Source organism: Callospermophilus lateralis, chromosome 15 (genome assembly GCF_048772815.1).
Source record: "Callospermophilus lateralis isolate mCalLat2 chromosome 15, mCalLat2.hap1, whole genome shotgun sequence".
Classification (NCBI taxonomy): domain Eukaryota; kingdom Metazoa; phylum Chordata; class Mammalia; order Rodentia; family Sciuridae; genus Callospermophilus; species Callospermophilus lateralis.
The window spans coordinates 24,718,487-24,744,070 of NC_135319.1; the positions used below are offsets into that span (position 1 = coordinate 24,718,487).

The 25,584-nt window shown below is 45.2% G+C and overlaps 2 pseudogenes; both read left to right on the forward strand.

Annotated features, from left to right (window-relative positions):
- Positions 1-7,597: 7,597 nt before the first annotated feature.
- LOC143381562 (RNA exonuclease 5 pseudogene) lies at positions 7,598-10,457 on the forward strand (annotated as a pseudogene).
- Positions 10,458-18,048: 7,591 nt separating this feature from the next.
- Positions 18,049-20,908, forward strand: LOC143381563 (RNA exonuclease 5 pseudogene; annotated as a pseudogene).
- Positions 20,909-25,584: the final 4,676 nt, after the last annotated feature.

The following is a 25,584-nucleotide window of genomic DNA, read 5'->3' on the forward strand; positions in this document are numbered from 1 at the left end:
GTCTCATCCTTCCTGGGCGATGGTGGAGAAGACGGGTCAGGCTGCAGCTTCTCCAAGAGACTGCTGGGCCTCTTGGTTCAGTGGACGGCTTTGTGTGGGAAGTTGGTGTGCCGGCTAACGGGTCTAATCCATTGACATGGCATGCACAGGTTTTCGATAAATGCCTAAAATTCAAGCCTTCCTCATCTTAAGACAGGGTGGGTGGGGGGAAGTGGGAGACTAAATCAAAAAAAGACGCCACACTGTGCCCCATGAGTCTGTACAATTACTATGTGCCAATTGAAAAAAAAAAATTTATATAATTTTATATATGATTAAAAATAAAGTAAAATGGAAACAAAATAAATACAACTTATAATTAAACCAAAATAAATGTAAACGTGTTTGATATCTCGAGACGTTTAAAATTCTACTCATGCTATGTGACATTTTAAAAGTGTGATGGGATGGGATCTGAGTGGAGCGAATGAGCCCGGTGGTTATGTGGTTGAGTCTCGGAAACTGGTAAGGCTTGCAGCGTGGCTGACCAGCTAACTGAAGGGCAGATTGCAGAATTCAAAGAAGCTTTCCCACTCCTTGACAGGAACGGGGATGGAACTGTACTAGACTAACAAAGGAATTGGGAAGTGTAATGAGACGGTCTCTTGGGTGGAATCCCACAGAAGTCGAGTTTCAGGACGCGATTAAGGGAGTAGCTGCTGGTGGTAATGGCAAAATTGACTTCCCTGAATTTCTGACAATGATGGCAAGAAAAAGGAAACACAGACAGAAGTAGGGCACGATGTAACATGTGGGGCATGTTGCATCGGAAAGGAGGAAAGCGAACTTACTGCCCTCTTCCGGGTGGGTCCTGGGGCCACCTGTGGCTAAGAAAGCGCCTGGGGATCAGCCAGAAGGCGTTGCCTGGGTTGTGAGGAAAAACCAGACGACCTCTAGGATAGGCTCAGAACCCTTTAGCTCTCTGGACAGCTCGGGTCTCCCATTATGGCCAGTGAGATGGGTGTACACGTGAACTCACCCCACCCTGCTGACCTTTGTCCTGATTGGCTCCTGTGCCTTGTATTAGCTGTGTGTGTTTTCTCAATAAACTGAGATCCTGCTTTGACTGGTCTCCCTGGCTTGTCTGATTGTCCTCCCGTGGGGAAGGGCTGGGTGCTGGGGAAGGGGGGGCGCGGCGGTCAGTCGGCCCTTCCTTTCTTGGTTCCTCATGGTCAGGGCGTGCTCTGTGACCATGCAGGTCAGGAGGGAAGCGGGTGGGGTGGGGTGGGGCTAAAACCCCCCGACATCTGGCGCCCAACGTGGGGCATTAAGAAGTCGGTTCACCAAAAGTGATACTCCTATCCCCAAGCCAAGCCAAGAGAGTTTTGAGGTAGGGGTCTCCCCGGAAAGATGGGGCAATCTCACACTAAGTACGGCGACCAGTTTTGGGAAACCCTTGTTGAGGATCGACTTTGGTCGCAGCGAGTCAGTCCTCTCACTGCCCGGGAGGAGAAAGGCTTAAAACCTCACTCTGACAATGGCCTCCTAGACCCTTCTGGTGCCTGGCCTGGTCCTCTGGGTCCCGCACCAAGTGCTCTGGTCCTGGAACATGCGGTAGACAAGTCGGGAAGGGGAGCGGCCTATGCCTATGTTGTCACCCCTCCTTCAAGGAAATTCTCCACCCTCTTGTGCAAACCTGGAAAAGCTGGTTAAGCTGCCTTCTTGCAACACCAGTGATGACTCACCCCCATTGTGTACGGCCCTGTCTTGTTAAGACCAGCGATGAGATGACTCACCCCCATTGTGTATAGATTTCTTGGTAAATGCTAACCCTGGGGCAATAGACAGGCCTTATGGTATTCCTGGGAGGCCCAAGATTTATTTACAGAAGCTCAATTCACAGTAGCTAAACTATGGAACCAACCTAGGTTGGATAAAGAAAATGTGGTATATAATATTTGATGGAATATCACTCAGTTTTAAAGAAGAAGGGAATTATGGTATTTCCGGGTAAATGGACGGAGTTGGAGAATATCATGCTAAGCGAAATAAGCCAGGCCCATAAAACCAAAGGCCGAATGCGTTCTCTGATATGTGGATGCTAATTCACAGTCAGGGCCAAGGTGCTAGGGAAGAATAAAGTTACTTTAGATTAGGTAGAAGAGAGTGAAGGCAGGGGAAGGATATAGAGATAGGAAAGTTAGTAGAATGAAACAGACATTATTACCTCACTTACACATATGACTGCATGAGCAATGTGATCTGACAACGTGTACAAGGAGAAAAATGAGAAATTAGACCCTATTTATTTATGATATATCAAAATGCATAATTGCATTCTACTGTCATGTATAACTAATTAAAGCAGATTTTAACGATTTTTTTTCAAAAAAGAAAATTCTACTCATTCAAGAAAGAAATCCATAGTCACTGCCCTCTTTTTTGACAAAATTTATTGACAAAATACATGTGGTCAGTTACGCTTAAGTTGCATAACATGATATTTTGCTATACGTAAATGCTGTGAAATAATAGCTCAAATCATCTGACATATCTATCACTTCAGAATAGTTAACATTTTCTTTTCTTTGTTCGATTTTTGTGGTGAGAACACCTACGGTCTACCAATCAAGGAAAGTCCAGGACCAGATCGATTCTCAGCCGAGCTCTATAAGACCTGCCAAGGAGAATTAACACCAGTACTGCTCACAACGTTTCGTGGAATATGAAAAGGAGAGAACCCTTCCAATCTCATTCTCTGAAGCTGATATCACTCTGATACCAAAACCATACAAACACACATCAAGGAAAGAAAACTTCATACCAATATCCACGGTGAACATCGATACAAAAATTCTCAGTACAATTCCGGCAAATAGCATATAGAAACATATTAAAAAGATAGTGTGCCACAATCAAGTGGGGTTCATATACAGAAATCAATAAACATAATTCATCACATCAATATACTTAAAAACAAGAATAGTATGATCATCTCAATAGAGGCAGATAAAGCATTTGACAAATACAGCACCCTTCGTGTTCAAAACACTAGAAAAACTAGGAATAGAAGGAACAGACCTCAACCTCATAAAAGCTATCCATGCAAAACCCAAGGACAGCATCATCCTAAACAGAGAAAAATTGAAAGCATTCCCTCTAAAAACTGGAACAAGGATGTCCTCTTTCAAATGAGTAGACTTTGCTAAGGCACTTTAACATGTCTCCAAACACCAGAGGAAAAATCACTGAGAACGCTGCGCCTACCTCAACTAATTTTTTCAGAACTTCCTGCCACCCGCTTTCTGCCTAGCTGGCCTCCATATCTAGCAAGGTCCCTAGCTCTGGGCGGTATCCACATTCATGACTCCTCCTATGCCCCTTGCTTACATGACACTGCCCAGATCCTGCCTGTGTCTGTCCTGAAGGTCCAGTTAGAGGCTCAGAACCAGCCCAAGGTCGGGACTCCGTTGCAATAAAGCAGTGCTGGCAGATAAGTATTTGCAAAACACAGCCACAATCAGGTGAGTCATCTGCTCAGTGGCTAACTCCATCAAGGGGCTTCCTGCATCTCTGGACCTAGCTGTATTGTAAGCATGAGCCAAAAAGAGATCTATGCTATTTTCTTGTAAAGCCTGATTCAAATGCTCTTCTCTGTTTTGGTTTTACTGCTTTTCATCCTTATGTTTTAATGTTATGAGTGTAGATGATAAATATTTAAACAGGATGTATATAAGGTTAACAAAAAAAAAAAAAAAAAAAAGTCTCCTTCCATCACTTCCTCACTTTCACAGAAGCAATAATGGTACCAGTTCCAGAAATGTTCACTGCATCCATAAGTACATCTCTGCATACATACATCCTCTCATTTTCAATAAATAGCGCTGTGTACACCCTTCTCCCCTTGGTTCTCGTCACCTGATATCTTAGAGATTGTCTTACCTCAGTGGACATGTAGTTTTTCTCATTCTTCTTAGCAGTCATACTATATTCCGTTATGAAATGTATCATAATTTTTTTCTATATTTCGCTTACTTTAGGATGCATTTTAAAATTTTTATTTATTCTGATTTGTTACATATGACAGCAGAATGCAATTCTTTTCGTATTACACAAATAGAGCACAATTTTTCATGTCTCTGGTTGAATGCAAAGTAGAGTCGCACCATTTGTGTTTTCATACATGTACTTAGGGTAAGGATGTCTGTCTCATTCCACCATCTTTCCTACCTCCGTGCCCCTCTGAAAAACCAGCTTCTACCTCAGAGCAAAGCCTGTCCAAGGAGGGGACATGACCTTTGTCCTTGGAAAGACCCACAGAGCACTCCTGGGGCACATTCCCACCCCGCTAAGTGGTTTGTCTACAAATAACAGGAGAGATCTGCTGGACCAGGTGTCCCTGACTCAGTCAGGCTAGGTGGGGACCCATAGCAAGCCGCTAGCAGCCACCAATCAGCAGCATGAGACAGGGAAATACCTGGGATGCCACATGACCCTCCCAGTAGTTTATGGTGTTGGGAAACCATGTAGTTCATCAAGAACACCCTTCTTGGTGTAAACCAATCAGTTCAAACGAATCCCCCTCTCGTAGTAACCAATCATCACTACCCAACTTGTTCCCGTCGGTGAATGTGCTAATCACGTTTTAGAGTTGTTATTTGATTTTCCCGCAGTGTGTGATGATTCGCCAAGAGATGCTATGCTATGATGTTTGTGGGGGGGTCCCTGCCTTCTCCAAAGAATGTATAAAACTGCTGCAAACCCTGGGCTCGGGGCCTCTCAGCGTCACCAGTTGCTGTGTGCGCCCAGAGGACCCAGCCAGCTCGCAACAGACACCTCTTTGCTGCTTACATCGATCCTGGTCTCTGGTGGTATTTTGGGGGTCCAGAATTCGAGCCTAAAACCTCCCTCCTCCTCTCTCCCCTTTTCCCTATCTAAAGCTCATCTATTTTTCCCATGCTCCCCACAACCCGTCCCCATTATAAATCACCATCCTTGTATCAGACAATACATTCAGCATTTGGATTTTTAGGGCCGGCCTACTTCACTCAGCATTTTATTCTCCAACTTCATCCATTTACTTGCAAACGCCATGATTTTTTTTTCTCCTTTAATGCTGAGTGATATTCCATTGTGTATATATGCCACATTTTCTTCATCCATTCATCTAATGAAAGGTATACCCAGGTTGGTTCCACAATTTAGCTATTGTGAATTGTGCTGCTGTAAACATTGATGTGGCTGCGTCGTTGTAGTATGCTACTTCTAAATCCTTTGGGTATAACCCGAGGAGCGGGATACCTGGATCCAATGGTGGTTCCGTTATGAGGCTTCCAAGGAATCTCCCTACCGCTTTCCATATTGGCTACACCAATTTTCAGTGCCACCAGCAATGTGTGAAGGTGCCTTTGCCCCCGACTTCCCTGCGAAAACTTATTGTTGTTTGTATCCTTAAGAGCTGCCATTTTTACTGGAGAGAGATGAAATCTTAGAGTGATTTTTTATTTGCATTTCTCTAATTGCCAGAGATGTTGAACATTTTTTCATAAATTTGTTGATTGACTGTATATCATTTTCTGAGAAATGTCTGTTCAGTTCTTTGGCCCATTTATTCATTGGCTTATTTGTTTTTTCGCTATTAAGAGTTATGAGTTCTTTATAGAGATTTTTATATATAGTTAGATAGATAGATATAGATGAGTGCTCTATCTGATTTGTGTGTGGTAAAAATTTCCTCCTATTCTGTAGGCTCTCTGTTCACCTCACTTATTGTTTCTTTTGCTGCAAAGAAGCTTTTTAGTTGGAATCCATCTGATTTGTTGATTCTTGATTTTATTTCTTGCACTATAGCAGTCTTATTAAGGAAGTTGGGGCCTAATCTCACATGATGAAGATTAGGGCCTACTTTTTCTTCTGTTAGACCCAAGGTCTCTGGTTTAATTCCTAGGTCCTAGTTCCACTCTGGATTGAGTTCTGTGCATGGTGAGAGACTGGGGTTTTAATTTCATTTTGTTGCCTATGGATTTCCAGTTTTCCCAGCACCGTTTGTTGAAGAGGCTATCTTTTCTCCAAAGTACGTTTTGGGCACCTTTGTCTGATAGAAGATAATTGTAATTTAGTGGGTTAGTCTCCGTGTCCTCTATTCTGTACCATTGGTCTACCAGTCTGTTGATATACACAAGGGAATGTTACTCAGCAATAAAAGAGAATACCATCATGGCATTTGCAGGTAAATGGACGGAGATGGAGGAGATGATGCTAAGTGAAGTCATCCCAAACCAAACAAACGAATGCCAAGTGTTTTCTCTGATATAAGGAGTCTGGGTTGGGGAGCATGGGAGGAAGAGATGAACTCTAGATAGGGGAGAGGAGTGGGAAGGGAAGGGAGGGGGCAGGGGGTTAGAAATGGTGGTGGAATGTGATGGACATCATTATCCAAACTACACGTATGAAAACATGAGTTGGTGTGAATATACTTTATCTACAACCAGAGATGTGAATAATTGTGCTCTATACGTATAATACGAGTCGTAATGCATTCCGCTGTCATATATATATATATATATAAAAAAAACTGAATAATTAAGCTAAAATAAAATGGATAGAATAGAGAAAATAGTGGTTACCGGAGCGCGGAAAGGGCGTAGGGCTGAGAACAGGGCAAGAGGATGGTTAATAGTTATGGGGGATGCCCTTGGATAAGAGAAATGACTGACTTTTAGTATTCCACAGCATGGTAGGATAGCTGTGATTGACAACAATATTAAATATTTCAAAACAGCTGATTGGGGGTGTATCTCAGTGGTAGAATAATTGCTGAGTATGTACAAGGCCCTGGGTGCAATCCTCAGTACCGGAAGGGGGAAACCTGATAGGGTTTGGAACGTTCCCAATACAAAGGAGTGATACAGGTGTGAGTGACATATATGCCAATTAACCTGAACTGATCATTACGCCTGGAACACAAGTATTAAGAAGCCACACTGAAAAGAACCCAATAAGTTCAATGAACCCATTCACACTACGGGGCAAATGGCAAAGTACCCCTTAATGTGTTCTGATGAAAGAGAAACTAAACTGGACTTTGGGAGGAGGAAAGACCTGGGTTCTTGTACGGTAATCCTTTTTTTTTCCCCCCCTTTGGTACAGGGAATTGAAAACAGGGGCACTCAATCACTAAGTCACATCCCCAGCCATATTTTGTATTTTATATATATATATTTTATCTTGAAACAGGGTCTCACAGGGTTGCTTAGCGCCTCTCTAAGTGGCTGAGGCAGGCTTTGAATTCACGATCCTCCTGTCTCAGCCTCCAGAGCCGCTGGGCTGTCATCCTCTCTTTCATTTTAGTAGTCATTTTACCTACATAGGCCTCAAGCACGTATTAGCAAACTTAGGTCAAATTTGTTTTCTGCTCCCTGTGTTTTACAGTAATGTTGGGGAACTCGTGATTGTAGGGGTACAGAAACACTGAAGACCTTTAGTTATTTTTGTCTTTACGCTTTTTTTCTTTTCCTTTTTCAAGTCTTTGCTACGTATACAGCACAATTCTGAGAAAATATGAAACCCAGGGCACGGTCCTGTCCCCTGGAACTTAACGAATCTGGGTAAAGAAACCATGAAACTACTGGAAGGTAATGCACTGTAAAGGTCCCCCAAAGGCAATACGCTGGAATACAAAGGGAAGATTTGGCTGAAGTTGCAACAGGGGTCCACTGGATGCTTTGACTACATCCCTTGTCGCTTTGAAACTTACATGTCTGTTTCTCTTTTCCCCAACCTTCTCCTCCCTGATCTTCTTTGCCCTAACCTTCTCCTCCTGATTTTCTTTCCCCTACACTTCTCCTCCCTGATCTTCTCATTTTCTTTTCCCTAAACTTCTCCTCCCTGTTCTTTTCCCCCTCCCTGATCTCCTCCTCTGGGCTCTCCTTTTCCCTAATCTTTTCCTTACCTGATCTCTCCTCCCTAATCTCACTTTCTCTGAATCACCTCTATAAAAACCCCCTCCTCCTGCTGATGTGAGAACCATTGTTTCTCCCTTGCTGGTCAAGCAAGAAACCATCCTTTTTCCTTCTCAAGAACGTTTTCTCTTGCTGGATTGGCATCCAGGCAGGGACAGCTTTCTACTTTCCAAGGACAGCGTTCCACAACAAGGACTCACGTACAGGATCGTGGAGCCAGAGAAGGAGAAGACGGGGAGGCTGAACAGCCAGAGGAGACGGGTCCCCGCCTGGCTGATGGGGACGCCCGAGGTAAGGATACCCCGTTCGGATCTTGTGGACAGGCAGCCCGAGCCCAAGCCCAAGAGAGCCCGGTTGAGTGGCATCGTAATGGCTGAAAACTGTGAAATAACCCACGAACAGCTATGTGAGTTGCTCAAGTACGCGGTTCTGGCTGAACCCGTTATTGAGAGACCCAGGTGGTGCCAGCTTCTGCACGGAAAGCAACTGAGCAGAACAGTGGTGGTCATCCTTCAAGGGATGAGTCAACTCCACTTCTACAGGTTCTATTTGGAGTTTGGATTTCTCCGGAAAGCCTTCAGACACAAGTTCCGCTTGCCTCCTCCATCATCTGCTTTTCTCGCTGATGTTGTCGGGCTACCAAATCAAAGGGCTGGACATCTGCCTAAGACCATGGGAGGATCTTTACCGTCTGCCAGTACGAAACCCAAGGTCGACCTGCAGAATGACCCGGTCATTCGAAAGTATGGCTCTCAGAAGGTGGGCTTGCTGCGATGCCTTCTGACAGAGGAGGAAATGAGAACATTTGACTTTCCGTTGCCAGGTTCTCCCGGCTGTGAGAACTTTGTAACTACCAGATGTAACGCGTCTGTGACAGAGAACAGCCCTCTCTTTGGGCTGGACGGAGAAATGTGCATCACGTCCAAGGGGAGAGAACTGACACGCATCTCACTGGTTGCCGAAGGAGGCTCGTGTCTTATGGACGAGTTGGTGAAGCCGGATGAGGAGATTGTAGACTACGCCACCTGCTATTCAGGGATCACGGAGGAGATGCTGAAGCCGGTGACGACGAAACTGAAAGACGTTCAGGGGCGGTTAAAAGCACTGCTTCCTCCTGATGCGGTGTTGGTAGGGCACTCCTTAGACGTGGATCTCCGAGCACTGAACATGATCCACCCATATGTTATCGACACCTCGTTGCTTTATGCCAGGGAGCGGGGCAGAAGATTCAAGCTAAAGTTCTTAGCCAAGGCTATTTTGGGAAAGGACATTCAACGTTCGGAAAGGGACGGTCACGATCCCACAGAGGACGCTACCGCGACCCTTGAATTGGCTCAATTCTTCCTCAAGTATGGCCCAAAGAAGACGGCAGAACTCAATCTGGAGGCGCTGTGGAGAGCCCAAGACCCAAGAAATGTCAGAGAAAAGTTCCAAAGTTACAGCTACAGAGGTGCTTTAAGTTGTTTCGATTCGGTGCATCAGAAGCTCCTTTTTGTATCCCGAGAGACAGATGATATTGAGCTCCCTTCCCCTGAAGATTGTGAAAGTGTCAGGTGCCTTTCCAACAGAGAGGTCTTTGAGCAGGCCAGAAGGCAAGTGCGCCTGTACCCCTTCAGCATTATTCGGTTCTCTTTGGAGCCTTTTTCACCTCTCGTCACTGAGGAAGTGGACAAAAGGATGCGGATCAAGTGGACAGAGATGTCAACTATCTATGCTGGGCCACTGAGCAAAGATTGCAACCTGAGTGCTCTGAAGAGGCTGTTTAGGAGCTTCGGCCCAGTTCGCGCAATGACTGCTGTCCTGGAAACGCATCAGCCTCATCTCTCTGTAGAGTATGAAGTCCTGGAAGCTGCCCAGCTGGCCATCGAGAGCTTGAATGGCGTTCTGGTGGAAGGTGTATACATAAAGGTACAGAGACCTGTGACAGAGCTCACTCTCGACTGCGACACACTCGTTAGGGAGCTGGAACTAGATTCTGAGAACCGAGCCACTATTTACCTGTCCGGAGTTAGTAAAGATTTCTTAGGACATACTCAGGAACTGCCGAACCTCTTTGGTGGCCTGGAAGCTGTGATCGTGCCTCCAGATGCTCAAAGCGGAAGACAGGAAAAATACTGTTTCCTGAAGTTCAAAACTTCTGGCAACGCCCAGAGGGCCCTCCATGTCCTCACAGGCAAGGACTGGAAGCTGAAAGGCAGGCAGGCCCTAACCCCCAGGCACCTGCACGCGTGGCTTAGGGGCTCACCACCTGAATCAAGAAGGCCCGCAGGTCTCAGAGCGAGACCTCCTCCCTCGGAGCGGGAGACCTTGCAGAACTCGAAGGCGGAAAACGCAAAGAGGGCAGCCTGGCGTTGGAGCCGCAAGATTGGAAGGCTCTACCGAAGCCTGAGCCCGGGCACCCTTTGCGTCATCCTCCTGCCAGGAACCACGAGCCCTCATGGATCTCTCTCTGGCCTGGGACTCATGGGAATAAAAGATGAAGAAGAGGAAAGCACCGGCCCAAGCATGGGTTTGTGAGTCTCATCCTTCCTGGGCGATGGTGGAGAAGACGGGTCAGGCTGCAGCTTCTCCAAGAGACTGCTGGGCCTCTTGGTTCAGTGGACGGCTTTGTGTGGGAAGTTGGTGTGCCGGCTAACGGGTCTAATCCATTGACATGGCATGCACAGGTTTTCGATAAATGCCTAAAATTCAAGCCTTCCTCATCTTAAGACAGGGTGGGTGGGGGGAAGTGGGAGACTAAATCAAAAAAAGACGCCACACTGTGCCCCATGAGTCTGTACAATTACTATGTGCCAATTGAAAAAAAAAAAAATTTATATAATTTTATATATGATTAAAAATAAAGTAAAATGGAAACAAAATAAATACAACTTATAATTAAACCAAAATAAATGTAAACGTGTTTGATATCTCGAGACGTTTAAAATTCTACTCATGCTATGTGACATTTTAAAAGTGTGATGGGATGGGATCTGAGTGGAGCGAATGAGCCCGGTGGTTATGTGGTTGAGTCTCGGAAACTGGTAAGGCTTGCAGCGTGGCTGACCAGCTAACTGAAGGGCAGATTGCAGAATTCAAAGAAGCTTTCCCACTCCTTGACAGGAACGGGGATGGAACTGTACTAGACTAACAAAGGAATTGGGAAGTGTAATGAGACGGTCTCTTGGGTGGAATCCCACAGAAGTCGAGTTTCAGGACGCGATTAAGGGAGTAGCTGCTGGTGGTAATGGCAAAATTGACTTCCCTGAATTTCTGACAATGATGGCAAGAAAAAGGAAACACAGACAGAAGTAGGGCACGATGTAACATGTGGGGCATGTTGCATCGGAAAGGAGGAAAGCGAACTTACTGCCCTCTTCCGGGTGGGTCCTGGGGCCACCTGTGGCTAAGAAAGCGCCTGGGGATCAGCCAGAAGGCGTTGCCTGGGTTGTGAGGAAAAACCAGACGACCTCTAGGATAGGCTCAGAACCCTTTAGCTCTCTGGACAGCTCGGGTCTCCCATTATGGCCAGTGAGATGGGTGTACACGTGAACTCACCCCACCCTGCTGACCTTTGTCCTGATTGGCTCCTGTGCCTTGTATTAGCTGTGTGTGTTTTCTCAATAAACTGAGATCCTGCTTTGACTGGTCTCCCTGGCTTGTCTGATTGTCCTCCCGTGGGGAAGGGCTGGGTGCTGGGGAAGGGGGGGCGCGGCGGTCAGTCGGCCCTTCCTTTCTTGGTTCCTCATGGTCAGGGCGTGCTCTGTGACCATGCAGGTCAGGAGGGAAGCGGGTGGGGTGGGGTGGGGCTAAAACCCCCCGACATCTGGCGCCCAACGTGGGGCATTAAGAAGTCGGTTCACCAAAAGTGATACTCCTATCCCCAAGCCAAGCCAAGAGAGTTTTGAGGTAGGGGTCTCCCCGGAAAGATGGGGCAATCTCACACTAAGTACGGCGACCAGTTTTGGGAAACCCTTGTTGAGGATCGACTTTGGTCGCAGCGAGTCAGTCCTCTCACTGCCCGGGAGGAGAAAGGCTTAAAACCTCACTCTGACAATGGCCTCCTAGACCCTTCTGGTGCCTGGCCTGGTCCTCTGGGTCCCGCACCAAGTGCTCTGGTCCTGGAACATGCGGTAGACAAGTCGGGAAGGGGAGCGGCCTATGCCTATGTTGTCACCCCTCCTTCAAGGAAATTCTCCACCCTCTTGTGCAAACCTGGAAAAGCTGGTTAAGCTGCCTTCTTGCAACACCAGTGATGACTCACCCCCATTGTGTACGGCCCTGTCTTGTTAAGACCAGCGATGAGATGACTCACCCCCATTGTGTATAGATTTCTTGGTAAATGCTAACCCTGGGGCAATAGACAGGCCTTATGGTATTCCTGGGAGGCCCAAGATTTATTTACAGAAGCTCAATTCACAGTAGCTAAACTATGGAACCAACCTAGGTTGGATAAAGAAAATGTGGTATATAATATTTGATGGAATATCACTCAGTTTTAAAGAAGAAGGGAATTATGGTATTTCCGGGTAAATGGACGGAGTTGGAGAATATCATGCTAAGCGAAATAAGCCAGGCCCATAAAACCAAAGGCCGAATGCGTTCTCTGATATGTGGATGCTAATTCACAGTCAGGGCCAAGGTGCTAGGGAAGAATAAAGTTACTTTAGATTAGGTAGAAGAGAGTGAAGGCAGGGGAAGGATATAGAGATAGGAAAGTTAGTAGAATGAAACAGACATTATTACCTCACTTACACATATGACTGCATGAGCAATGTGATCTGACAACGTGTACAAGGAGAAAAATGAGAAATTAGACCCTATTTATTTATGATATATCAAAATGCATAATTGCATTCTACTGTCATGTATAACTAATTAAAGCAGATTTTAACGATTTTTTTTCAAAAAAGAAAATTCTACTCATTCAAGAAAGAAATCCATAGTCACTGCCCTCTTTTTTGACAAAATTTATTGACAAAATACATGTGGTCAGTTACGCTTAAGTTGCATAACATGATATTTTGCTATACGTAAATGCTGTGAAATAATAGCTCAAATCATCTGACATATCTATCACTTCAGAATAGTTAACATTTTCTTTTCTTTGTTCGATTTTTGTGGTGAGAACACCTACGGTCTACCAATCAAGGAAAGTCCAGGACCAGATCGATTCTCAGCCGAGCTCTATAAGACCTGCCAAGGAGAATTAACACCAGTACTGCTCAAAACGTTTCGTGGAATATGAAAAGGAGAGAACCCTTCCAATCTCATTCTCTGAAGCTGATATCACTCTGATACCAAAACCATACAAACACACATCAAGGAAAGAAAACTTCATACCAATATCCACGGTGAACATCGATACAAAAATTCTCAGTACAATTCCGGCAAATAGCATATAGAAACATATTAAAAAGATAGTGTGCCACAATCAAGTGGGGTTCATATACAGAAATCAATAAACATAATTCATCACATCAATATACTTAAAAACAAGAATAGTATGATCATCTCAATAGAGGCAGATAAAGCATTTGACAAATACAGCACCCTTCGTGTTCAAAACACTAGAAAAACTAGGAATAGAAGGAACAGACCTCAACCTCATAAAAGCTATCCATGCAAAACCCAAGGACAGCATCATCCTAAACAGAGAAAAATTGAAAGCATTCCCTCTAAAAACTGGAACAAGGATGTCCTCTTTCAAATGAGTAGACTTTGCTAAGGCACTTTAACATGTCTCCAAACACCAGAGGAAAAATCACTGAGAACGCTGCGCCTACCTCAACTAATTTTTTCAGAACTTCCTGCCACCCGCTTTCTGCCTAGCTGGCCTCCATATCTAGCAAGGTCCCTAGCTCTGGGCGGTATCCACATTCATGACTCCTCCTATGCCCCTTGCTTACATGACACTGCCCAGATCCTGCCTGTGTCTGTCCTGAAGGTCCAGTTAGAGGCTCAGAACCAGCCCAAGGTCGGGACTCCGTTGCAATAAAGCAGTGCTGGCAGATAAGTATTTGCAAAACACAGCCACAATCAGGTGAGTCATCTGCTCAGTGGCTAACTCCATCAAGGGGCTTCCTGCATCTCTGGACCTAGCTGTATTGTAAGCATGAGCCAAAAAGAGATCTATGCTATTTTCTTGTAAAGCCTGATTCAAATGCTCTTCTCTGTTTTGGTTTTACTGCTTTTCATCCTTATGTTTTAATGTTATGAGTGTAGATGATAAATATTTAAACAGGATGTATATAAGGTTAACAAAAAAAAAAAAAAAAAAGTCTCCTTCCATCACTTCCTCACTTTCACAGAAGCAATAATGGTACCAGTTCCAGAAATGTTCACTGCATCCATAAGTACATCTCTGCATACATACATCCTCTCATTTTCAATAAATAGCGCTGTGTACACCCTTCTCCCCTTGGTTCTCGTCACCTGATATCTTAGAGATTGTCTTACCTCAGTGGACATGTAGTTTTTCTCATTCTTCTTAGCAGTCATACTATATTCCGTTATGAAATGTATCATAATTTTTTTCTATATTTCGCTTACTTTAGGATGCATTTTAAAATTTTTATTTATTCTGATTTGTTACATATGACAGCAGAATGCAATTCTTTTCGTATTACACAAATAGAGCACAATTTTTCATGTCTCTGGTTGAATGCAAAGTAGAGTCGCACCATTTGTGTTTTCATACATGTACTTAGGGTAAGGATGTCTGTCTCATTCCACCATCTTTCCTACCTCCGTGCCCCTCTGAAAAACCAGCTTCTACCTCAGAGCAAAGCCTGTCCAAGGAGGGGACATGACCTTTGTCCTTGGAAAGACCCACAGAGCACTCCTGGGGCACATTCCCACCCCGCTAAGTGGTTTGTCTACAAATAACAGGAGAGATCTGCTGGACCAGGTGTCCCTGACTCAGTCAGGCTAGGTGGGGACCCATAGCAAACCGCTAGCAGCCACCAATCAGCAGCATGAGACAGGGAAATACCTGGGATGCCACATGACCCTCCCAGTAGTTTATGGTGTTGGGAAACCATGTAGTTCATCAAGAACACCCTTCTTGGTGTAAACCAATCAGTTCAAACGAATCCCCCTCTCGTAGTAACCAATCATCACTACCCAACTTGTTCCCGTCGGTGAATGTGCTAATCACGTTTTAGAGTTGTTATTTGATTTTCCCGCAGTGTGTGATGATTTGCCAAGAGATGCTATGCTATGATGTTTGTGGGGGGGTCCCTGCCTTCTCCAAAGAATGTATAAAACTGCTGCAAACCCTGGGCTCGGGGCCTCTCAGCGTCACCAGTTGCTGTGTGCGCCCAGAGGACCCAGCCAGCTCGCAACAGACACCTCTTTGCTGCTTACATCGATCCTGGTCTCTGGTGGTATTTTGGGGGTCCAGAATTCGAGCCTAAATCCTCCCCCCTCCTCTCTCCCCTTTTCCCTATCTAAAGCTCATCTATTTTTCCCATGCTCCCCACAACCCGTCCCCATTATAAATCACCATCCTTGTATCAGACAATACATTCAGCATTTGGATTTTTAGGGCCGGCCTACTTCACTCAGCATTTTATTCTCCAACTTCATCCATTTACTTGCAAACGCCATGATTTTTTTTTCTCCTTTAATGCTGAGTGATATTCCATTGTGTATATATGCCACATTTTCTTCATCCATTCATCTAATAAAAGGTATACCCAGGTTGGTTCCACAATTTAGCTATTGTGAATTGTGCTGCTGTAAACATTGATGTGGCTGCGTCGTTGTAGTATGCTACTTCTAAATCCTTTGGGTATAACCCGAGGAGCGGGATACCTGGATCCAATGGTGGTTCCGTTATGAGGCTTCCAAGGAATCTCCCTACCGCTTTCCATATTGGCTACACCAATTTTCAGTGCCACCAGCAATGTGTGAAGGTGCCTTTGCCCCCGACTTCCCTGCGAAAACTTATTGTTGTTTGTATCCTTAAGAGCTGCCATTTTTACTGGAGAGAGATGAAATCTTAGAGTGATTTTTTATTTGCATTTCTCTAATTGCCAGAGATGTTGAACATTTTTTCATAAATTTGTTGATTGACTGTATATCATTTTCTGAGAAATGTCTGTTCAGTTCTTTGGCCCATTTATTCATTGGCTTATTTGTTTTTTCGCTATTAAGAGTTATGAGTTCTTTATAGAGATTTTTATATATAGTTAGATAGATAGATATAGATGAGTGCTCTATCTGATTTGTGTGTGGTAAAAATTTCCTCCTATTCTGTAGGCTCTCTGTTCACCTCACTTATTGTTTCTTTTGCTGCAAAGAAGCTTTTTAGTTGGAATCCATCTGATTTGTTGATTCTTGATTTTATTTCTTGCACTATAGCAGTCTTATTAAGGAAGTTGGGGCCTAATCTCACATGATGAAGATTAGGGCCTACTTTTTCTTCTGTTAGACCCAAGGTCTCTGGTTTAATTCCTAGGTCCTAGTTCCACTCTGGATTGAGTTCTGTGCATGGTGAGAGACTGGGGTTTTAATTTCATTTTGTTGCCTATGGATTTCCAGTTTTCCCAGCACCGTTTGTTGAAGAGGCTATCTTTTCTCCAAAGTACGTTTTGGGCACCTTTGTCTGATAGAAGATAATTGTAATTTAGTGGGTTAGTCTCCGTGTCCTCTATTCTGTACCATTGGTCTACCAGTCTGTTGATATACACAAGGGAATGTTACTCAGCAATAAAAGAGAATACCATCATGGCATTTGCAGGTAAATGGACGGAGATGGAGGAGATGATGCTAAGTGAAGTCATCCCAAACCAAACAAACGAATGCCAAGTGTTTTCTCTGATATAAGGAGTCTGGGTTGGGGAGCATGGGAGGAAGAGATGAACTCTAGATAGGGGAGAGGAGTGGGAAGGGAAGGGAGGGGGCAGGGGGTTAGAAATGGTGGTGGAATGTGATGGACATCATTATCCAAACTACACGTATGAAAACATGAGTTGGTGTGAATATACTTTATCTACAACCAGAGATGTGAATAATTGTGCTCTATACGTATAATACGAGTCGTAATGCATTCCGCTGTCATATATATATAAAAAAAAAACTGAATAATTAAGCTAAAATAAAATGGATAGAATAGAGAAAATAGTGGTTACCGGAGCGCGGAAAGGGCGTAGGGCTGAGAACAGGGCAAGAGGATGGTTAATAGTTATGGGGGATGCCCTTGGATAAGAGAAATGACTGACTTTTAGTATTCCACAGCATGGTAGGATAGCTGTGATTGACAACAATATTAAATATTTCAAAACAGCTGATTGGGGGTGTATCTCAGTGGTAGAATAATTGCTGAGTATGTACAAGGCCCTGGGTGCAATCCTCAGTACCGGAAGGGGGAAACCTGATAGGGTTTGGAACGTTCCCAATACAAAGGAGTGATACAGGTGTGAGTGACATATATGCCAATTAACCTGAACTGATCATTACGCCTGGAACACAAGTATTAAGAAGCCACACTGAAAAGAACCCAATAAGTTCAATGAACCCATTCACACTACGGGGCAAATGGCAAAGTACCCCTTAATGTGTTCTGATGAAAGAGAAACTAAACTGGACTTTGGGAGGAGGAAAGACCTGGGTTCTTGTACGGTAATCCTTTTTTTTTCCCCCCCTTTGGTACAGGGAATTGAAAACAGGGGCACTCAATCACTAAGTCACATCCCCAGCCATATTTTGTATTTTATATATATATATTTTATCTTGAAACAGGGTCTCACAGGGTTGCTTAGCGCCTCTCTAAGTGGCTGAGGCAGGCTTTGAATTCACGATCCTCCTGTCTCAGCCTCCAGAGCCGCTGGGCTGTCATCCTCTCTTTCATTTTAGTAGTCATTTTACCTACATAGGCCTCAAGCACGTATTAGCAAACTTAGGTCAAATTTGTTTTCTGCTCCCTGTGTTTTACAGTAATGTTGGGGAACTCGTGATTGTAGGGGTACAGAAACACTGAAGACCTTTAGTTATTTTTGTCTTTACGCTTTTTTTCTTTTCCTTTTTCAAGTCTTTGCTACGTATACAGCACAATTCTGAGAAAATATGAAACCCAGGGCACGGTCCTGTCCCCTGGAACTTAACGAATCTGGGTAAAGAAACCATGAAACTACTGGAAGGTAATGCACTGTAAAGGTCCCCCAAAGGCAATACGCTGGAATACAAAGGGAAGATTTGGCTGAAGTTGCAACAGGGGTCCACTGGATGCTTTGACTACATCCCTTGTCGCTTTGAAACTTACATGTCTGTTTCTCTTTTCCCCAACCTTCTCCTCCCTGATCTTCTTTGCCCTAACCTTCTCCTCCTGATTTTCTTTCCCCTACACTTCTCCTCCCTGATCTTCTCATTTTCTTTTCCCTAAACTTCTCCTCCCTGTTCTTTTCCCCCTCCCTGATCTCCTCCTCTGGGCTCTCCTTTTCCCTAATCTTTTCCTTACCTGATCTCTCCTCCCTAATCTCACTTTCTCTGAATCACCTCTATAAAAACCCCCTCCTCCTGCTGATGTGAGAACCATTGTTTCTCCCTTGCTGGTCAAGCAAGAAACCATCCTTTTTCCTTCTCAAGAACGTTTTCTCTTGCTGGATTGGCATCCAGGCAGGGACAGCTTTCTACTTTCCAAGGACAGCGTTCCACAACAAGGACTCACGTACAGGATCGTGGAGCCAGAGAAGGAGAAGACGGGGAGGCTGAACAGCCAGAGGAGACGGGTCCCCGCCTGGCTGATGGGGACGCCCGAGGTAAGGATACCCCGTTCGGATCTTGTGGACAGGCAGCCCGAGCCCAAGCCCAAGAGAGCCCGGTTGAGTGGCATCGTAATGGCTGAAAACTGTGAAATAACCCACGAACAGCTATGTGAGTTGCTCAAGTACGCGGTTCTGGCTGAACCCGTTATTGAGAGACCCAGGTGGTGCCAGCTTCTGCACGGAAAGCAACTGAGCAGAACAGTGGTGGTCATCCTTCAAGGGATGAGTCAACTCCACTTCTACAGGTTCTATTTGGAGTTTGGATTTCTCCGGAAAGCCTTCAGACACAAGTTCCGCTTGCCTCCTCCATCATCTGCTTTTCTCGCTGATGTTGTCGGGCTACCAAATCAAAGGGCTGGACATCTGCCTAAGACCATGGGAGGATCTTTACCGTCTGCCAGTACGAAACCCAAGGTCGACCTGCAGAATGACCCGGTCATTCGAAAGTATGGCTCTCAGAAGGTGGGCTTGCTGCGATGCCTTCTGACAGAGGAGGAAATGAGAACATTTGACTTTCCGTTGCCAGGTTCTCCCGGCTGTGAGAACTTTGTAACTACCAGATGTAACGCGTCTGTGACAGAGAACAGCCCTCTCTTTGGGCTGGACGGAGAAATGTGCATCACGTCCAAGGGGAGAGAACTGACACGCATCTCACTGGTTGCCGAAGGAGGCTCGTGTCTTATGGACGAGTTGGTGAAGCCGGATGAGGAGATTGTAGACTACGCCACCTGCTATTCAGGGATCACGGAGGAGATGCTGAAGCCGGTGACGACGAAACTGAAAGACGTTCAGGGGCGGTTAAAAGCACTGCTTCCTCCTGATGCGGTGTTGGTAGGGCACTCCTTAGACGTGGATCTCCGAGCACTGAACATGATCCACCCATATGTTATCGACACCTCGTTGCTTTATGCCAGGGAGCGGGGCAGAAGATTCAAGCTAAAGTTCTTAGCCAAGGCTATTTTGGGAAAGGACATTCAACGTTCGGAAAGGGACGGTCACGATCCCACAGAGGACGCTACCGCGACCCTTGAATTGGCTCAATTCTTCCTCAAGTATGGCCCAAAGAAGACGGCAGAACTCAATCTGGAGGCGCTGTGGAGAGCCCAAGACCCAAGAAATGTCAGAGAAAAGTTCCAAAGTTACAGCTACAGAGGTGCTTTAAGTTGTTTCGATTCGGTGCATCAGAAGCTCCTTTTTGTATCCCGAGAGACAGATGATATTGAGCTCCCTTCCCCTGAAGATTGTGAAAGTGTCAGGTGCCTTTCCAACAGAGAGGTCTTTGAGCAGGCCAGAAGGCAAGTGCGCCTGTACCCCTTCAGCATTATTCGGTTCTCTTTGGAGCCTTTTTCACCTCTCGTCACTGAGGAAGTGGACAAAAGGATGCGGATCAAGTGGACAGAGATGTCAACTATCTATGCTGGGCCACTGAGCAAAGATTGCAACCTGAGTGCTCTGAAGAGGCTGTTTAGGAGCTTCGGCCCAGTTCGCGCAATGACTGCTGTCCTGGAAACGCATCAGCCTCATCTCTCTGTAGAGTATGAAGTCCTGGAAGCTGCCCAGCTGGCCATCGAGAGCTTGAATGGCGTTCTGGTGGAAGGTGTATACATAAAGGTACAGAGACCTGTGACAGAGCTCACTCTCGACTGCGACACACTCGTTAGGGAGCTGGAACTAGATTCTGAGAACCGAGCCACTATTTACCTGTCCGGAGTTAGTAAAGATTTCTTAGGACATACTCAGGAACTGCCGAACCTCTTTGGTGGCCTGGAAGCTGTGATCGTGCCTCCAGATGCTCAAAGCGGAAGACAGGAAAAATACTGTTTCCTGAAGTTCAAAACTTCTGGCAACGCCCAGAGGGCCCTCCATGTCCTCACAGGCAAGGACTGGAAGCTGAAAGGCAGGCAGGCCCTAACCCCCAGGCACCTGCACGCGTGGCTTAGGGGCTCACCACCTGAATCAAGAAGGCCCGCAGGTCTCAGAGCGAGACCTCCTCCCTCGGAGCGGGAGACCTTGCAGAACTCGAAGGCGGAAAACGCAAAGAGGGCAGCCTGGCGTTGGAGCCGCAAGATTGGAAGGCTCTACCGAAGCCTGAGCCCGGGCACCCTTTGCGTCATCCTCCTGCCAGGAACCACGAGCCCTCATGGATCTCTCTCTGGCCTGGGACTCATGGGAATAAAAGATGAAGAAGAGGAAAGCACCGGCCCAAGCATGGGTTTGTGAGTCTCATCCTTCCTGGGCGATGGTGGAGAAGACGGGTCAGGCTGCAGCTTCTCCAAGAGACTGCTGGGCCTCTTGGTTCAGTGGACGGCTTTGTGTGGGAAGTTGGTGTGCCGGCTAACGGGTCTAATCCATTGACATGGCATGCACAGGTTTTCGATAAATGCCTAAAATTCAAGCCTTCCTCATCTTAAGACAGGGTGGGTGGGGGGAAGTGGGAGACTAAATCAAAAAAAGACGCCACACTGTGCCCCATGAGTCTGTACAATTACTATGTGCCAATTGAAAAAAAAAAAAATTTATATAATTTTATATATGATTAAAAATAAAGTAAAATGGAAACAAAATAAATACAACTTATAATTAAACCAAAATAAATGTAAACGTGTTTGATATCTCGAGACGTTTAAAATTCTACTCATGCTATGTGACATTTTAAAAGTGTGATGGGATGGGATCTGAGTGGAGCGAATGAGCCCGGTGGTTATGTGGTTGAGTCTCGGAAACTGGTAAGGCTTGCAGCGTGGCTGACCAGCTAACTGAAGGGCAGATTGCAGAATTCAAAGAAGCTTTCCCACTCCTTGACAGGAACGGGGATGGAACTGTACTAGACTAACAAAGGAATTGGGAAGTGTAATGAGACGGTCTCTTGGGTGGAATCCCACAGAAGTCGAGTTTCAGGACGCGATTAAGGGAGTAGCTGCTGGTGGTAATGGCAAAATTGACTTCCCTGAATTTCTGACAATGATGGCAAGAAAAAAGAAACACAGACACAAGTAGGGCACGATGTAACATGTGGGGCATGTTGCATCGGAAAGGAGGAAAGCGAACTTACTGCCCTCTTCCGGGTGGGTCCTGGGGCCACCTGTGGCTAAGAAAGCGCCTGGGGATCAGCCAGAAGGCGTTGCCTGGGTTGTGAGGAAAAACCAGACGACCTCTAGGATAGGCTCAGAACCCTTTAGCTCTCTGGACAGCTCGGGTCTCCCATTATGGCCAGTGAGATGGGTGTACACGTGAACTCACCCCACCCTGCTGACCTTTGTCCTGATTGGCTCCTGTGCCTTGTATTAGCTGTGTGTGTTTTCTCAATAAACTGAGATCCTGCTTTGACTGGTCTCCCTGGCTTGTCTGATTGTCCTCCCGTGGGGAAGGGCTGGGTGCTGGGGAAGGGGGGGCGCGGCGGTCAGTCGGCCCTTCCTTTCTTGGTTCCTCATGGTCAGGGCGTGCTCTGTGACCATGCAGGTCAGGAGGGAAGCGGGTGGGGTGGGGTGGGGCTAAAACCCCCCGACATCTGGCGCCCAACGTGGGGCATTAAGAAGTCGGTTCACCAAAAGTGATACTCCTATCCCCAAGCCAAGCCAAGAGAGTTTTGAGGTAGGGGTCTCCCCGGAAAGATGGGGCAATCTCACACTAAGTACGGCGACCAGTTTTGGGAAACCCTTGTTGAGGATCGACTTTGGTCGCAGCGAGTCAGTCCTCTCACTGCCCGGGAGGAGAAAGGCTTAAAACCTCACTCTGACAATGGCCTCCTAGACCCTTCTGGTGCCTGGCCTGGTCCTCTGGGTCCCGCACCAAGTGCTCTGGTCCTGGAACATGCGGTAGACAAGTCGGGAAGGGGAGCGGCCTATGCCTATGTTGTCACCCCTCCTTCAAGGAAATTCTCCACCCTCTTGTGCAAACCTGGAAAAGCTGGTTAAGCTGCCTTCTTGCAACACCAGTGATGACTCACCCCCATTGTGTACGGCCCTGTCTTGTTAAGACCAGCGATGAGATGACTCACCCCCATTGTGTATAGATTTCTTGGTAAATGCTAACCCTGGGGCAATAGACAGGCCTTATGGTATTCCTGGGAGGCCCAAGATTTATTTACAGAAGCTCAATTCACAGTAGCTAAACTATGGAACCAACCTAGGTTGGATAAAGAAAATGTGGTATATAATATTTGATGGAATATCACTCAGTTTTAAAGAAGAAGGGAATTATGGTATTTCCGGGTAAATGGACGGAGTTGGAGAATATCATGCTAAGCGAAATAAGCCAGGCCCATAAAACCAAAGGCCGAATGCGTTCTCTGATATGTGGATGCTAATTCACAGTCAGGGCCAAGGTGCTAGGGAAGAATAAAGTTACTTTAGATTAGGTAGAAGAGAGTGAAGGCAGGGGAAGGATATAGAGATAGGAAAGTTAGTAGAATGAAACAGACATTATTACCTCACTTACACATATGACTGCATGAGCAATGTGATCTGACAACGTGTACAAGGAGAAAAATGAGAAATTAGACCCTATTTATTTATGATATATCAAAATGCATAATTGCATTCTACTGTCATGTATAACTAATTAAAGCAGATTTTAACGATTTTTTTTCAAAAAAGAAAATTCTACTCATTCAAGAAAGAAATCCATAGTCACTGCCCTCTTTTTTGACAAAATTTATTGACAAAATACATGTGGTCAGTTACGCTTAAGTTGCATAACATGATATTTTGCTATACGTAAATGCTGTGAAATAATAGCTCAAATCATCTGACATATCTATCACTTCAGAATAGTTAACATTTTCTTTTCTTTGTTCGATTTTTGTGGTGAGAACACCTACGGTCTACCAATCAAGGAAAGTCCAGGACCAGATCGATTCTCAGCCGAGCTCTATAAGACCTGCCAAGGAGAATTAACACCAGTACTGCTCAAAACGTTTCGTGGAATATGAAAAGGAGAGAACCCTTCCAATCTCATTCTCTGAAGCTGATATCACTCTGATACCAAAACCATACAAACACACATCAAGGAAAGAAAACTTCATACCAATATCCACGGTGAACATCGATACAAAAATTCTCAGTACAATTCCGGCAAATAGCATATAGAAACATATTAAAAAGATAGTGTGCCACAATCAAGTGGGGTTCATATACAGAAATCAATAAACATAATTCATCACATCAATATACTTAAAAACAAGAATAGTATGATCATCTCAATAGAGGCAGATAAAGCATTTGACAAATACAGCACCCTTCGTGTTCAAAACACTAGAAAAACTAGGAATAGAAGGAACAGACCTCAACCTCATAAAAGCTATCCATGCAAAACCCAAGGACAGCATCATCCTAAACAGAGAAAAATTGAAAGCATTCCCTCTAAAAACTGGAACAAGGATGTCCTCTTTCAAATGAGTAGACTTTGCTAAGGCACTTTAACATGTCTCCAAACACCAGAGGAAAAATCACTGAGAACGCTGCGCCTACCTCAACTAATTTTTTCAGAACTTCCTGCCACCCGCTTTCTGCCTAGCTGGCCTCCATATCTAGCAAGGTCCCTAGCTCTGGGCGGTATCCACATTCATGACTCCTCCTATGCCCCTTGCTTACATGACACTGCCCAGATCCTGCCTGTGTCTGTCCTGAAGGTCCAGTTAGAGGCTCAGAACCAGCCCAAGGTCGGGACTCCGTTGCAATAAAGCAGTGCTGGCAGATAAGTATTTGCAAAACACAGCCACAATCAGGTGAGTCATCTGCTCAGTGGCTAACTCCATCAAGGGGCTTCCTGCATCTCTGGACCTAGCTGTATTGTAAGCATGAGCCAAAAAGAGATCTATGCTATTTTCTTGTAAAGCCTGATTCAAATGCTCTTCTCTGTTTTGGTTTTACTGCTTTTCATCCTTATGTTTTAATGTTATGAGTGTAGATGATAAATATTTAAACAGGATGTATATAAGGTTAACAAAAAAAAAAAAAAAAGTCTCCTTCCATCACTTCCTCACTTTCACAGAAGCAATAATGGTACCAGTTCCAGAAATGTTCACTGCATCCATAAGTACATCTCTGCATACATACATCCTCTCATTTTCAATAAATAGCGCTGTGTACACCCTTCTCCCCTTGGTTCTCGTCACCTGATATCTTAGAGATTGTCTTACCTCAGTGGACATGTAGTTTTTCTCATTCTTCTTAGCAGTCATACTATATTCCGTTATGAAATGTATCATAATTTTTTTCTATATTTCGCTTACTTTAGGATGCATTTTAAAATTTTTATTTATTCTGATTTGTTACATATGACAGCAGAATGCAATTCTTTTCGTATTACACAAATAGAGCACAATTTTTCATGTCTCTGGTTGAATGCAAAGTAGAGTCGCACCATTTGTGTTTTCATACATGTACTTAGGGTAAGGATGTCTGTCTCATTCCACCATCTTTCCTACCTCCGTGCCCCTCTGAAAAACCAGCTTCTACCTCAGAGCAAAGCCTGTCCAAGGAGGGGACATGACCTTTGTCCTTGGAAAGACCCACAGAGCACTCCTGGGGCACATTCCCACCCCGCTAAGTGGTTTGTCTACAAATAACAGGAGAGATCTGCTGGACCAGGTGTCCCTGACTCAGTCAGGCTAGGTGGGGACCCATAGCAAGCCGCTAGCAGCCACCAATCAGCAGCATGAGACAGGGAAATACCTGGGATGCCACATGACCCTCCCAGTAGTTTATGGTGTTGGGAAACCATGTAGTTCATCAAGAACACCCTTCTTGGTGTAAACCAATCAGTTCAAACGAATCCCCCTCTCGTAGTAACCAATCATCACTACCCAACTTGTTCCCGTCGGTGAATGTGCTAATCACGTTTTAGAGTTGTTATTTGATTTTCCCGCAGTGTGTGATGATTTGCCAAGAGATGCT